The sequence below is a fragment of the Alligator mississippiensis genome, chromosome 4 (assembly GCF_030867095.1).
Source record: "Alligator mississippiensis isolate rAllMis1 chromosome 4, rAllMis1, whole genome shotgun sequence".
NCBI classification, from domain to species: Eukaryota; Metazoa; Chordata; order Crocodylia; family Alligatoridae; genus Alligator; species Alligator mississippiensis.
This window is the reverse complement of record NC_081827.1, coordinates 228311300-228324910: the sequence shown is the minus strand read 5'-3', so window position 1 is coordinate 228324910 and position 13611 is coordinate 228311300. Positions and strand designations below refer to the sequence as shown.

At 40.2% G+C, this 13611-nt stretch overlaps 1 protein-coding gene across 3 annotated transcripts in view; it reads left to right on the top strand.

The window, feature by feature from the left end:
• LYPD6 (LY6/PLAUR domain containing 6) overlaps nt 1-9251 on the top strand; it is a 134498-nt gene extending 125247 nt beyond the window's left edge. Inside the window, exons 6-7 of one of the 3 annotated variants that reach the window (XR_009462117.1) lie at nt 7131-7201; nt 8957-9251. The gene's annotated coding sequence lies outside the window, so the exon portion shown is untranslated. Of the gene's footprint in view, nt 1-7130 lie in introns of all 3 variants that reach the window. The other 2 variants (XR_009462118.1, XM_059727385.1) reach the window with 2 other exon arrangements.
• Nucleotides 9252-13611: the final 4360 nt, after the last annotated feature.

The following is a 13611-nucleotide window of genomic DNA, read 5'->3' as shown; positions in this document are numbered from 1 at the left end:
AAAAAGTTACTTAATGAAACAGTTTTTTATAGACCTCCTGTTCCCCTTTAAATATGTTGTCTCTGCCATTTTTAATAAATACTGGGGGCCTATAGAGAGATGTAAACTTTACCCAAGGCTTATCACCAAAGCCAAATAAAATAATGTCCTCTTTAAAGTACAATGGAGACAGCTCAAAAGTGGAGACTGCAGAAGCAGATTGGTGATAATTAACAGGAAGTCATGATTATATAATGGATGGTTTCCAGAAATTTCCTCCAGAGAAATCTCACTCGAGCTCTGTAGATATTTCCTGTATAAGTTTTTAATTGGAGTAGAGGAGTTTATGCTTTTTTTCTCATATACTTTACAATGAGGATAGGGCTCTAGGAGTTCAAGGTTGCTGTTGGCATGGTTTCCAAATGCTATGTGTGTCTCTGTGCTTCTCTTGGTATTCATTATCTTTACTGGATTGGAGGTCAGCTAGTGAACCTGTCAGAAATGGGAAAGAAGCTTGCACAAGTTTTGTTGTAGAAAGTTATAATAAAGGTCATTTCAGGTCACTGACCACTCCAGCAGTGGGAAAGGCTGATCTGAGGTTCTTCTCGCAGGAGAAGATGAAGTTATGGCAAAGTGAAGAAAAAAAAAAAAGACTAAACAAAGTTTGCGGAGGATATAGCAAATGCTCAGAGAGCAGAAATGAACACAGATTCCATTGTAATGTGTAATTAATGCTAAATGGTTAAAGCATCAGGAAGAGCATTTCAGAGTGCTAGTGTCAGTATTCCCTGCATACAATGAAAAATCTGACTGCATTTTATTAATAATATAGAGACCAACTGTACAAGACCCTTTATTGAGTTGCTCTTGTTTGCTTGGGAATAGCAAAAGTTGACAATGGGAACAGTTCTTCGGGTGTTTCCAGTGTACTAGGCCATGATTAAAGGGAACAGGTTTTCTAACATCATTGAAATACTTATATTATTCAGGAACTATAATTCCCAGCTGTCACAAGTGGTCTTACACTCTTCAGAATTTCAATACGGGGCGGATTAGCAGAGATAATGTAATTTATGCAATTGTCCACCTCCTTGAATCATTATTTATATGATAGTGCCTAGCATGCTTCTTTGCCCAGCTGCTTGTAAAGATACAGTCCCTACCACTTACGGTAAACTTCACCAAGCATTTCTCTTAGCACACTTCAGGTGGCCCCTGCCTTATTGCTCATTAACCTGCATTTCCTGACTCCCCCACATAATCCTAAAGTATGTTCTGCTCTTGTTTTTCTGAGCCCTCAGAGCTCCTATACACATTCCTGCTTATAAATGAGCCTCAAGGCAATAGACTTATTTATCATATTTCAACAGGTGCATCCAGGTACATTGCTCCCTAAAGGACAGATTAATTGTACTAATCCACAGCCCACCCCAGCCTCACAGCACTTACTTAAATCAGAGATGCCCCACTACAGATTAGTCCTCTGTGAACAGATCTTAGGGTTTACAAAAATAGTCATTATATATCTGCAAGGCATTTGAATCACTGATTGTTAGGTCAATCAAGCTTTATAAACTGTGGTATAACTCACTCGTTTGGTTTTTTTTTAAACACCACTTTCACCTTTAGTCTTACTCCAAAACCATGGGCTTCTTTCTTAGGAGTATAATCAAATGGCCCATCCCACCTTTCTCCAAACTAGAATTCTCATAGCATCTTCCACCCCTAAAGCACCGAGACTGCCAAATGCATGATGAATCTTGTATGACATACCTATAGTATAGGGGTGGGCAATTATTTTGGGTGGAGTGCTGCTTACTGAGTTTTGGCAAGCCATCGAGGGCAGTGTGACAAGCAGCCGGGGGCAGATAAATATTAATTTTCTAAATTTTTAGGGGCCCCATGGGCCGGATAGAATGGCCTGATGGGCCGCATCCAGCCCACGGGCCACATTTTGCCCACTCCTGCTATAGTATATACCTTTCAATATGCAGTCCTTTTGTAACCCTCTGCTCTCGCTGAGCCCTTGCCTTCACAAACTTTATGCCAAATAAGAAAATTTACAGTACTCTTACCAGCAAGCAGTAACATCTCATTCAAAGAGGGGTGGGATGTATAGTTTTAACCGTAGAGGACAGGAAATTCTTTTTTTCTATATTCCCCAAATTTTCAGAATTTCAAAATGTTCCCATTCCAGGTCAGGATGAAACCAAGACCTTTCCAAGTTTCTTTGGGCTATATGCTGTTCTGGGATGGATGACTGTGAAACTGTCCTGTTAATGCTGTTCCACTGTGTACATTATTAAATATTTGTGGAGTGGGCAGAGGAGGAATGTGTAGAATAGGGGGGGAGAAAAAGCAGCTCTCTAAGTATAGCTAGCTCAGTAGTAAGAGAGTGGCCTGGAACAGGGGGAACCTAGGTTCAAGGCTTTGGTCTGATTTAAACAGAGCAGGGACTTAAATCTGGGTCTCCCACATCTCAGAGAAATTCTTTGGATGGGAGGTTGTGCATCTCTTTCTCTCAAAACTCCAGTCCAGACCTCAGATACATTTTCCAGTTCAAGTTCTATTAAAACTGGTACATTTCTACAAGCAGCTTTGCTTTCAACAAATAGACAGTTTCTGATTAAAAAAAGAAGTTTAATCAAAACAGTTCTAATCAGTTAAAAACACCAGCACTACAGCTTCCCACTGACAGTACAGCAAGCTTTTGACTACAAGCCCCTGAAAGAGCAGCAGATCTGGGAATCATGATAAACTTATCTGACACATTGGCAGTACATAGCCTTCAGGTATTAGAGATTCCTTCTGCAGAGAGATAAGACAGCAAGCAGCCAGTAACCTTTTGCCTCAGCATGTCTCATCATTGCTGTGCATGCTTTTGTGCCCTCTTACTTTAAAGCAGGGGAGAAATCTGATTTTTTCAGTCCATGGAATCCATGGTCAACTTTGGAATTTATTGGTTAGAATAACAAGGGCTTTGGCTTGGTTCAGTCTATTTGTTCTGGACGTATCAGCAAAGCAAACTGAACAACATATTTATTTTTCATATAAAAACTGAGCTAATCCTGTGTCACATTAGATTTCTTCCCAGTCACTTGTTTTGAAAGTGAAGAGCTAGGAAAGGACTTCATAAACTACACAGAAATATGGGGACAGAAGGTCCATTGAACCCTCTCTGGGTAATGGCTCCAGAGAACTATTACCTGGCAGTATAAATTAGAGAAACCTTTAAGACAGTCTCTAGATTTGATGGAAACCTTCCAGCCACTTTTGTGCATTATTCCTCAGGTAGTGTGTCAAGTACAAGTCAACTGGCTGAAGTCAGGCTCTGGGGCAGTAACCTGTTGCTTAGCCTCTATGTAAGCAAACCAAAAACCCCAGCAACTGAATTTTAGACTCAGTGGGCGTGTCTACACATGAATTTACGCACACCTAAACTTAATGCACTTTAGTCTAAGGCGCATTAAGGTGATTTAGGTGCACGTCTACACGTGGATAATTTAAGGTGCCTTAACACAGCTCACTGGGCAGCCTGTCCTGGTCAGCACCCTAGATAGCCCCCAGAAGCTCATGGCAGCATACCAGGAAGTGCAGACAGCCAAAGGGGTAGGGGCTTGGCCTTGGATCAGGTGGGCCAAGAGGAGAGCCAAGCCCCTGCCCATGTTGTGCCTAGCCTGCCCAGGCTGAGCTGTTCAGAGACCCCAGGAGCTGACATGCACAGTATCAGCTAGAGGCCAGGCACTTGCCTGGGACAGAGGTGGGTGGAGCAGGGAAAGCCATGCTGGATGCTGGGGGCAGATGCAGCCCTAGCCTGCCTGCTGTCCTGGGTGGGAGCCCCAGCACGGGCTTTTAAGGGCTCCTGAATCCCAGGTAGGCAGTGAGGTATATTGCCCTTGCAGGGCTGTATTGCCCAGCCAGAAAACCCACCCCTAGGGAAAAGCATTGGGGAACCACTAGCAAAGACCCTGCCCACACTGTGTTGCCCCTTTCCTCTGTTGGGAGTTGCGGGGGGGGTGGGGAGGGGAGGGCAGGGAAGGGTTGTCCCTTGTGCTTTGACAGGAGCCCTCAGGCCTCCTGCCCCCTCTGCCAATTGACTGCACACTGACAGGGACCACTGCCACCGGAACCGCCACTCCAGCTCCAGTGTCTGCACCTTGCAAAACAGCACCCGCTGCTTCGTCTTCTTGGAGGTGCCAGGTGGCAGCATGGGGCCCCACAGGCTTGGCTCTGGCCCGTTCAGTCACATAGCATTAAGGCGCCTTACAGCATCTACATGTGGGCTAAGGCGCCTTAACTAATTGTGCCTTAATTTGATACCTGCTTTTTACAGGTATTAAATTTAGGCATGATTAGCCTAAAATCACCATTTTTAAGGTGCATTAAGGGCACATGTGTAGACCCATGCCCTTAATGCGCCTTAAAAATGGCTAATGTGTCTTAAATCATCACATGTAGATGTGCCCAGTGAACCTAAATACAAAAGGCCCATCCTTTTCTTACTTTATTATTTTATATACATGTAAAAACTGTTTCTGAGTAACTCAGTTGAATCTCAGTGTATGCAGAAGTAACCATCTAAATGTGAAGAACTACAAAGAGTTGCATGGAATTTCTTGGGAAATTCTCTGCTGATTTTTAATGCAATTGCAACAGCAATGGGAATCGGCCATCACAAGCCTAGAAGTGGGGAGGTTTGCATTTTTCACAGGGAAACCGTCTTGATTTCTTCATAATACACCAGTGACCTGTCTCTGAAAATAACTCAGGCACACAGCTCTCTGTAGAACTGTTTGAAAAAAAATTTAAGTACATTCATGAAAAATGTGAGAAAGACATTGAACGTGTGTGTGCATGTGTGTGTGTATGTATGTATGTATGTATGTGTGTATATATATATATACACACACACACAAACACATATGATTGTGTTGATAACTAAGTTTGATTTTTTATGAAGACTTCTTCAAATTATTTTTTGAACAATTTAAGCTATTTTGACTAACAATTAAAAATCCACAAAAGGGGGGAAAATATAATAAACAAGTAGGCAGAGTGGGAGCAACTGCTAAAAACAACCTTTTGGATTTTTCATTTAGGAATTTTTCTTTAACCCCCCCCCCATACAATGGCCATTTCCCAACCCATTTGTTTGAAGGTTTAGGTTCAAATGAAAACAAAAACATTTTCAACGTGCTGGTTTGTTTTAGGCTGAACACAGTATTTTGGAATTGTTGAAACTTTTTGTTTAAAAAAGTCCAGACTTATCTTATAAAAATCAGCCTAAATGAATCTGGTAAAGACAACCTGAGGGAGGCCATTTACTGAACTCTGCTTTTCTCTAAGTGTTGCAAAACTCATGTAAAATACAACTGAAATGGAGTTCTGTGATGATTACACAGTTTCCATTATAACTTGGCTGCTGAATGTAAATTAAGTTGTGTTTAAGTAGAATCTAAAGTTCAACCTGTCAGTCACAAATTGCTAGAAATGGTTTTGCTGTTATGTAAATAGCAAAACAAAATCACAAACTCATTCCGGGACACTGTGATTTGGACAATTCATAAGCATGGTGAGCCAAGACATTTCTTTTGTGTCCTGTTTTTGTACTTGTGGCTGCTTGGTTCCCTCCCAAATAAAACCACATGGTAGGGCTCTAGAGATGCTAGGAGATACAAAAGAAACCAAAAAACAGAACTGTGTTGTGGCATGTCCAGGGCTGAGCAGACTATGAGGTAACAAGAAGAACGATGGCAGAATGAAGGTAGTGGAAGACTAACGCCTCTTATTAGTGCAGCCTCTGAGGATAAAGGCATAGAAATAAAAAAATGTTAGGTGTATAGGGAGGGCTTAATTAATTTATCTCATTGCAAGGCTTTCTCTGTATTTTTGTTATGTGTGCTGTGCTTTGATCCCTGATATTGCTTTTCTTGTCTTGATATACACCGCGGTATTCCTTTCACGCTGCATGGCAAGATATGATTGCCAGGAGCAGCAGTGACTTGAGCTGCTCTTTTTCCCTTCCATGTCATGAGACAACACTGGTCTCGGTCTTTTGCTTCATTTCTGACTACTCTGATGTGTATATAGATAATCATATTTGTGTTGTGCGCCTGATGCCTTTGAGTATTTTGAGGCTCACAGCATCCTAGTACCCTATGTGCTTTCCCTGTCTGAAGTCTGTTATTGGATTAGTTTGCAACATGTTTCCTAATTTAGTACAACAGGAGGAAATCAGTCATCCCATTATTCACTTGTGCTATTGGGCTTTAAAAATAATCATTCGTCACTTTGAAAGCTGAGGCAATAAGTCCAACATCAATACCACCACTGTTATTGTTAAATTCTCTCCCATGTTGCCCTGATAATCCCTTGAACTCCTAAGTGGTAGCAGAATTCAGTGGTGAGTGGATCAGATGAAAACAGGCATTTTAAAAAGTAGTGTGTGTGTTCAAAATGATCCAAAAGATTTTATAAGTCTTAAACAGTGCTGCAAAAAATTAGTGTATGCCCATGGAACCACATTTCTTGATACAGGTAGATGTGGCCCATAGGGTTATAGTTGTGCCCCACATCCCCACCCCTGAATTTTGTTTAGGTAATTTTATTTCTAACTTGCTAGTGTTTTTTAAAAATCCTTGCACCATGAAGTAAGCAATCCTTTGTTGCTGCATCTGTTTAGCTAATTAAAATTGATACTGCAGTAGTCCCTGTGAAGTGTCACATATTGTTTGACCAGATAGAAAAACAGAATATGTTGTGGCAAACTAACACATTTTTATCAAGAGCTAAAAAATATCCCACTTGCACACTATGATGGTTGCCATCGTATAGATTACCTAATTAACCAAAGTCAGTTGCAGTGATAGTTTGGGAGGAGTGGGGTGGTCAAGAATTTTCTGTCAAATACAGAAATGTATTTATTTATTTATTCTGACTAAATGAACATTTTTTGAGAAGCATCAGAAGACTCTAAGTCTAAAAACTGGAAATGTTCACCCAGAGAACAAGAATGAGAAATGAACTGGGAAAGGGAGTGTATGAGACTTGCCTTCCAGGTACTGTTCTATGCTCCACACTGTGATGGCAGCAATGGAACAATGGCTGCGACCTCTAACAGGTGTGCCATGTTTTCTGTTTTCTTCCTAAAGCAAATAAAAACTTCCTGAGTGAAGCACAAGTCGATGACTGCAGTGGAAAACAAGATTTTGGGACCTGAGGGGTAAGTTGAGACACTATTGGTTCAATATAGAATGGAACCAGTCACCAAGGAAACACCAGCTGCATCTACATGAGATGTTTACTGTGGAGTTGCCTAATTAGCTCTACAGTAAAGTCTTAGAGTATGCATGTGAACCCCTATTAGGGTACAGTAAGCTAATAAATGCCACCATAAGATAGTATTGTCAACAAAAGTACTATTCTACGGCGGGTTTTAGCGCACCGCAATGCACGTGTAGATGCTGATGGGGCTGGCTGAGGCACAAGGGTGCTCCAGTACAGGGGCTGTCTGCTGGCTAGCCCTGCACTGGATCACCCTCATGCCCCAGCCAGCCCTTCTGTAGCATGTTGAGCTGGGCCAGAAAAGCCCAACCCCCAGGGCCCTGTGCCAGAGGTTACTGCTTCACATTAATAGTATGAGTAGATGCGCCCTGTGAGAGATGAAATAATCTAGGCGGTTTGGCAGTCTATAACTGCTGGTCAAACAGAATGTAGAGGTGTGTGGGACATAACTGTGGTTAGCTGCTTAGCTCAAACCATAATAAAATCAAGCATGTGCACAAGGATGTTTTGCATCTTGCAAGAAATGGTCCTTATTGGAGGTTAGATACTAATAAGAATAGAAAATTTTGTAAGAGACTGTTATCCAAGGAGGTAGTCTACAGTCTCCCTGGGCTCTAGAAATGAGACATGACTCTGAAAAGACTTGGATAAATCTGAAATCAGCAAATAAAGCTCCCTTGGCACTAAGGCACATAGTTGACAGCCTAGAGGTTGCAAGTTCAAAGTCATAGTAGAAGTGTTCACAGCGCAGCCTGTCAGATCCCAATGAATCTGAGAATTCTGCTAAATATCTTGTCACAAGGACACAAAAAAAGGACAGGAACTAGCAATTCTGCTTCACATGACAGGAAGAGAAGGTACAATATTCTTGAATTAAAGCTTTGGCTAGGCAAGGGCCTAAGCAGAACACTTTTGTGAACACTGGCCCACCAGCCGCAGTGAAAGCATGAGAAAATACTATAGTATAAAAGAGGAAATCGTGGTTTAAGTGACAAAATGGCCAGATTACTAAGAAGTGTATTAAAAATAGAAGATGGAAGATGGAAAAAGAGGGATATTCATTTAGTATCACATCAGGATACTCCAAATAAGCTTAATCTAAACATTAAAGAACATAAGGGAAAAATTACTTTAGCTACCTGTGCAAAAGGAGCAAGAGGAACTTGAATTGTTCATTTATGAGCATAGGCACAGTAATGTGACTGCACAATTATGTGACTGCAGTGTTATAATCAATATGTAGTTATGTGACTGCAATGTAATCATTTTTGTAACCTATTTAGGAAGGATCTAGTGGGCAAAAAGAGAAGAGAATGGCAATGTCAACAATTTGCTCCAAGTCACTGGCAGGTCAAAAGTAAATTACCTTGATTGGTGTAACAGATGAAGCACAAGACATGGAGCATTATAATGTATGTACTTATTTTAAAAGCGCCAGTGTCACAAAACTGAAAATAATTCTGAGCCACATCAGCTGAGAGAGAGAATTTTTTAAAAAGTTTGAATTCTAATTGGGAATGGTTTAAGAACATTTTACTAGATGCCCAAAGTGCTGCAGTCATGCAACTATTGGGCCTCAGAACAAAAAATGCATTCATTTACTGGAAAGCAAGGACCAGGGATTTAACACAGATATTGAGTTCATGCCCATGATAATCTTCTTAATCCCAGCTAATCTTTCTGCACTCCACAGGTGATACCAACCCTCTTGAATGGCCTTGCTCTTCAGTTTACCAGGTTACCTTTTCTACTGTGTTTCTCTTATCTTCTCTTGGTAGCATTCTGATAATCTCTCTTATATTCTGATTAAATTTGCATATGGAGTTCTGCACAAACCTTTGTTCTATGTGCTCTTCAGCTTTGCTGTATCTGCTTTTTTTCTTTTTTCTTTTTTGGAGCCCTGAGGAAGAGTATGGTGGTACCCAATAGCTTGTCTATGTCTCTCTCAGCTATACAGTTGGTCTAATAAAAGGTATTACCCACAAAAATCCTTGCCTCTCATTTTTTCCTGGACCATCACAACTACAAAGTCAGCTCAACAGTACTACAAAAGAAATTTAAAAAAAATATCAGTGGGTCCAAAAATTTACATCTCAGAGCTTTAAGATTTGAGGATCTCCCCACGCTGTTGAATCTGGGTTTTTAAGAGGTCTTGAAACACTGGAGAAGTTGCAGAGTACTGGAAGAAAGCTAATAGTGGGGGAATATTTTAAGATGGGCCAGTGTGATAGCCTGTGATAGGTGTAACACATTTAACTTGGTACCACACAACAATTGAATTATGGGCTAGAGCCAATGGTTAGGACACTCTCATGGGTGGTGAAATATGTGGATTGGAATCCCCACAGACTGAGGAGAGAATCCAGGTCTTCCACTTGGATGAATGATCTAATCACAAGGTACAATAGATAGGCTGCACTGGTACCACCAACTCATCTAGCTTAGTTTTTGAGTAAAAGTGACTCTGACTACTGTGTTTTATACTGAATGTGATGTTCTGAACACTTTTAAGAGAAAAGATTATATATGGTCTGAACACTTTTAAGAGAGAAAAGCCTCCCTAGGGAACTTGAGCAGTGTTTAGGTACCATTTGGGTAGGAATTTGGTGCCTGGTTACATAGATTGGGTGATTCTGTATGCCCATGGGAGCCTAACTTTACACTCCTAGGAAACACTGTGGTCTAAAATGTAGAGAAAAAATACTTTAGCATTAGGTAGCTCCTCTGAGAGCACATAGATATCACTGGTTAGAACTCAAGCATCTAGAATCTGCCCGGGTGTCATTCTAGATTCCTAAAATACCTCTCTGGATGTTACCCCTAGGAAATTTGGTTGTTTCTAGGTTGCTAGTAGCAGAGCAGGACTTTTCAACAGCTGAATTTTGGATTAGACACTTAAAGTGACACACAGTCACTTTGTCACCCTAACTCTGAAATTAGAATTATTCAAAGTCAACATAGATTAATGCACTGAATTTAACAGTCAGGTCTCAACATGTAAATGGGGAATAATCACTGAAGAATGCATTTGTAGTGAGGTCCCACAGAAGCTACTAGTTTTTAGCACTATGCTATTTGCCGTTTTTATCAGTGACTTGGAAGACAAAGAGTGGTTATCAAGAGGGTTTGCAGGCGGCACAGGGACTGGGAGAGTGAGTGGCAAATAATGAAGTTAATGGATTGATCTGTATCACCTGGTGAGCTGGAGATGCTTAAACAATATGTATTTTACTATGCCTGAAGGTCAAGTCACACATCTAAGAAAAAAGAAAATATGTATAGGAGACTTTAATGAGAAAGTGTGCTGTTGGAAAGAATTTGAGAATCACGGTAAATAATTAAAATAATATGAGTCAGGTTCTGTAAGCAAAAGATTTAATTTGATCCTTGGATATAACAAATTATCTCAATTTAAATGTTCTTTTAACAAATTATCATCATTAGCAGCTATTGTATAGAGAAAAAATGGGCTAGTGATTAGTACTCTCAGCACTGGTATTGACTCACTATAATTTTGGTCAAGTCAGTGGTCTCAAAGAAGAGAGTAGTAGGTAAGTTATATTATCTCCCAATTACTTTGACACTAATGTGGCAGCTGCTGAAATAGTCTATTCATTTTGGGTGTCCACACTTCAAAAAGGGTGTTCATGAGCTAGAGAGATTTTCATAAAGGCATCACAAGAATTATTGAAGAGTTAGCAAGCAGCAGCAGCAGCTCTCTTCATGTGGAGTACTGTGTCCAGTTTTGGGTATTGCTTTCAAGAAAGATGTAGACAAAGTGGAATGAGTCCAGCAAAGAGTGACAAAAATTATTAGAAGTCTAGGAAACATGACTTAGGAGAAGTGTTTAGGAGAAAATGTTGAGGGAACTGGGATTTTATAGGAAGAACTTAATAAATATGAGGAGGGGTTAAGTATTGGAATAGATTACCAACAAAGGTTGTGGACTCTCATACTTGGATGATTTTAAGAGCAGGCTAGGCAAACCCTTGTCTGGAGTTGCTTACAGAGTTACTATACCTTGAGTGGGGGTTGGACGAGATCAGTGGATTTCTACAAAAAAAATTATCATTTTCCAGAGGAAAAAATTTCCTACCAGCTCAAATTGGAATATTACCAAACAGCTGACATTTACTGCCAGAGTCCTCATAGTGTCTTTATGGGGTATTTCTGTTGCTCATTGAAGTCAGTGGACATACTCCTATTCATTTTAATGGGCAGCATTCATCTGCACTAAGATGTATTAATAATAATCATTAGCTGCCATTGTATGAAGGGAAAATGGTATAGTGATTAGGGCTCTGTTCCTAACTCTGTCATTAACTTGCTATGTGATTTGGAGCAAGTCATTGGTTTTTCTAAATATGGATAACATCCACTTTCCAATATTGTGAAACGTATGTGCTTGTTTGTAACACTGCTTGAGAGCGTTAGGTGGAAACTCCAGTGGAGGTGTAAAATGATTTTTAGTAACAGGACACATTTCTGAACAGACATGTCATTCTCCCCTTTTTAACATGATATTTACACCCAAGTTGAACGTTACTGCAGCTCAGAAAAGTTAAATCAAAAGGAAGTAATCTTGCAATAAGCCTTCCATTGCCCCCACCCCAGGACTCTGAAATCTAATTGAAAAAGGATAACGATAAAATATGATCACTATTCATTGGTGTTTCCTGTTTCCTGAACCATCTCTGTACTGCACTGTGTTCCGTAGCAACACCAGTGCCCACTTGCTTTCCACAGGTAGGGCATAGGACAAACGTTCCTTTATGCGTTTACTGTGTTAAAGAAGACACGGTTCACGTTGTAAATGTAAGGAACATATAGAACACACAGAATTTGTTTCAGCCTCAGACTCAGCAAAGTCTTTAGATTGGTACCTAAAACCAATTGATTCAATGCAGGTACTTACACACTTAAAGTTAGGGACTCAAAGTTAGTAGTTAAGTATTGAGCTGTAGATTTACTGATGTTCAGAGGTTTCTGAAAGCATGGCCACAAAACTCAGTCTTGGTCTCTGAAAGGGGATAACATGCTTCTTGCATTGATTTGCAAAATAAATCCGCTTTTTATAGCTTAATAGAAACACCTTTGTTATAATATGAAACAATATAGCATTAATTAAACCTCACCACTAAACTCAATAGAAAGTATTTACATTTCCTAAAGCTTTCTTCTCGCCATGGGAGTCTGCAGTTTTCAAATTAGAGATTATCTTCTTGGTGAAGCATGAAACCTGGTTGCATGAAATTTCAGTCTTATAATCCTGTTCGTTTTTACCTTGTAAGAATCCACAGTGATTAGACCTTTGTAATCATGCACCTCCCAAATAATGTTCTAAGTTGCACTAGAAAAGAAATACAAGATTTGCCATTGCCAAGGTGAAATATCATTATTTTAAAATAACTGCAGACTGTTGTTGCAGCTAGTAGACATTTACAATTAGTGTAAAACTTGGCCCTATATTCCATGTAGTTTGTAGGTACCTATTTGCATCTCAGGGATCTATAAGTCCAATTGCTGCTTTCATTCATTGCAGGTCAAACCTCTTCTTTAATGGATGTTTGCAAAGCACCTTCTGCAAGGAGAAAGTTACAGTGTTAATGGCACTATAGTGCCTTTTGGGGACCTTTATAGCCACTATCACGCAGGGCAAAAGTCTACCTCATAAAAAAGAACTATTTGAATGCTAGAATGGATCAATAATTTATTGATGAAGTGACTTTTCATAAGAAAATGCTGATGTGGCCAAGCCAAAACCTTTGCCAGGGGGCTGGGCTGTTGGGGAGGGAGAGGAAACCTCAGTTTTGGTTGATTTCCAACTTGGGACATTTTTTCACATCTTCATGTCTTCTTTTCACATTTTAGAAATTAAGGGGCTTCATTTTTTAGGTTCAAAACAGCTGTGTGTCAAAGTGGAAGCTAATTTATAAAACTTAGAAAATAAATACTGAAATGAAAACAAAAAATGTCTAGAAGTTAAGTATTTAATTTACTTGATTCATTTTTTTTGTTTAGATTTTTGGGTTCATAAACATTTTCAAGTTTTTTTAATTTTTCATCCTGATTTAGAACGAGAGAACTTTTAGGTTAAGGACAGACACTCAAAAAGCCTTTGTAATCATGCTTTGATTCAGCCTTTGTAGGTTAGTCTAACCTGGCTAAGCTGAACTGGTTTGTAACCACACAGACATTCTCTCTGGACTGAGGAAATTCAGGCACATGCCTGCAGTGGATCAGGCTAGAAGCTGGGGGGCGCTAGACCAGCCCTCCCTTCCCTTCCATAGTGCTGAGCTGGGGCAGGGGTCATGGCCAGGCCCCAGCAGGACGCTCTGATTAGGGAGG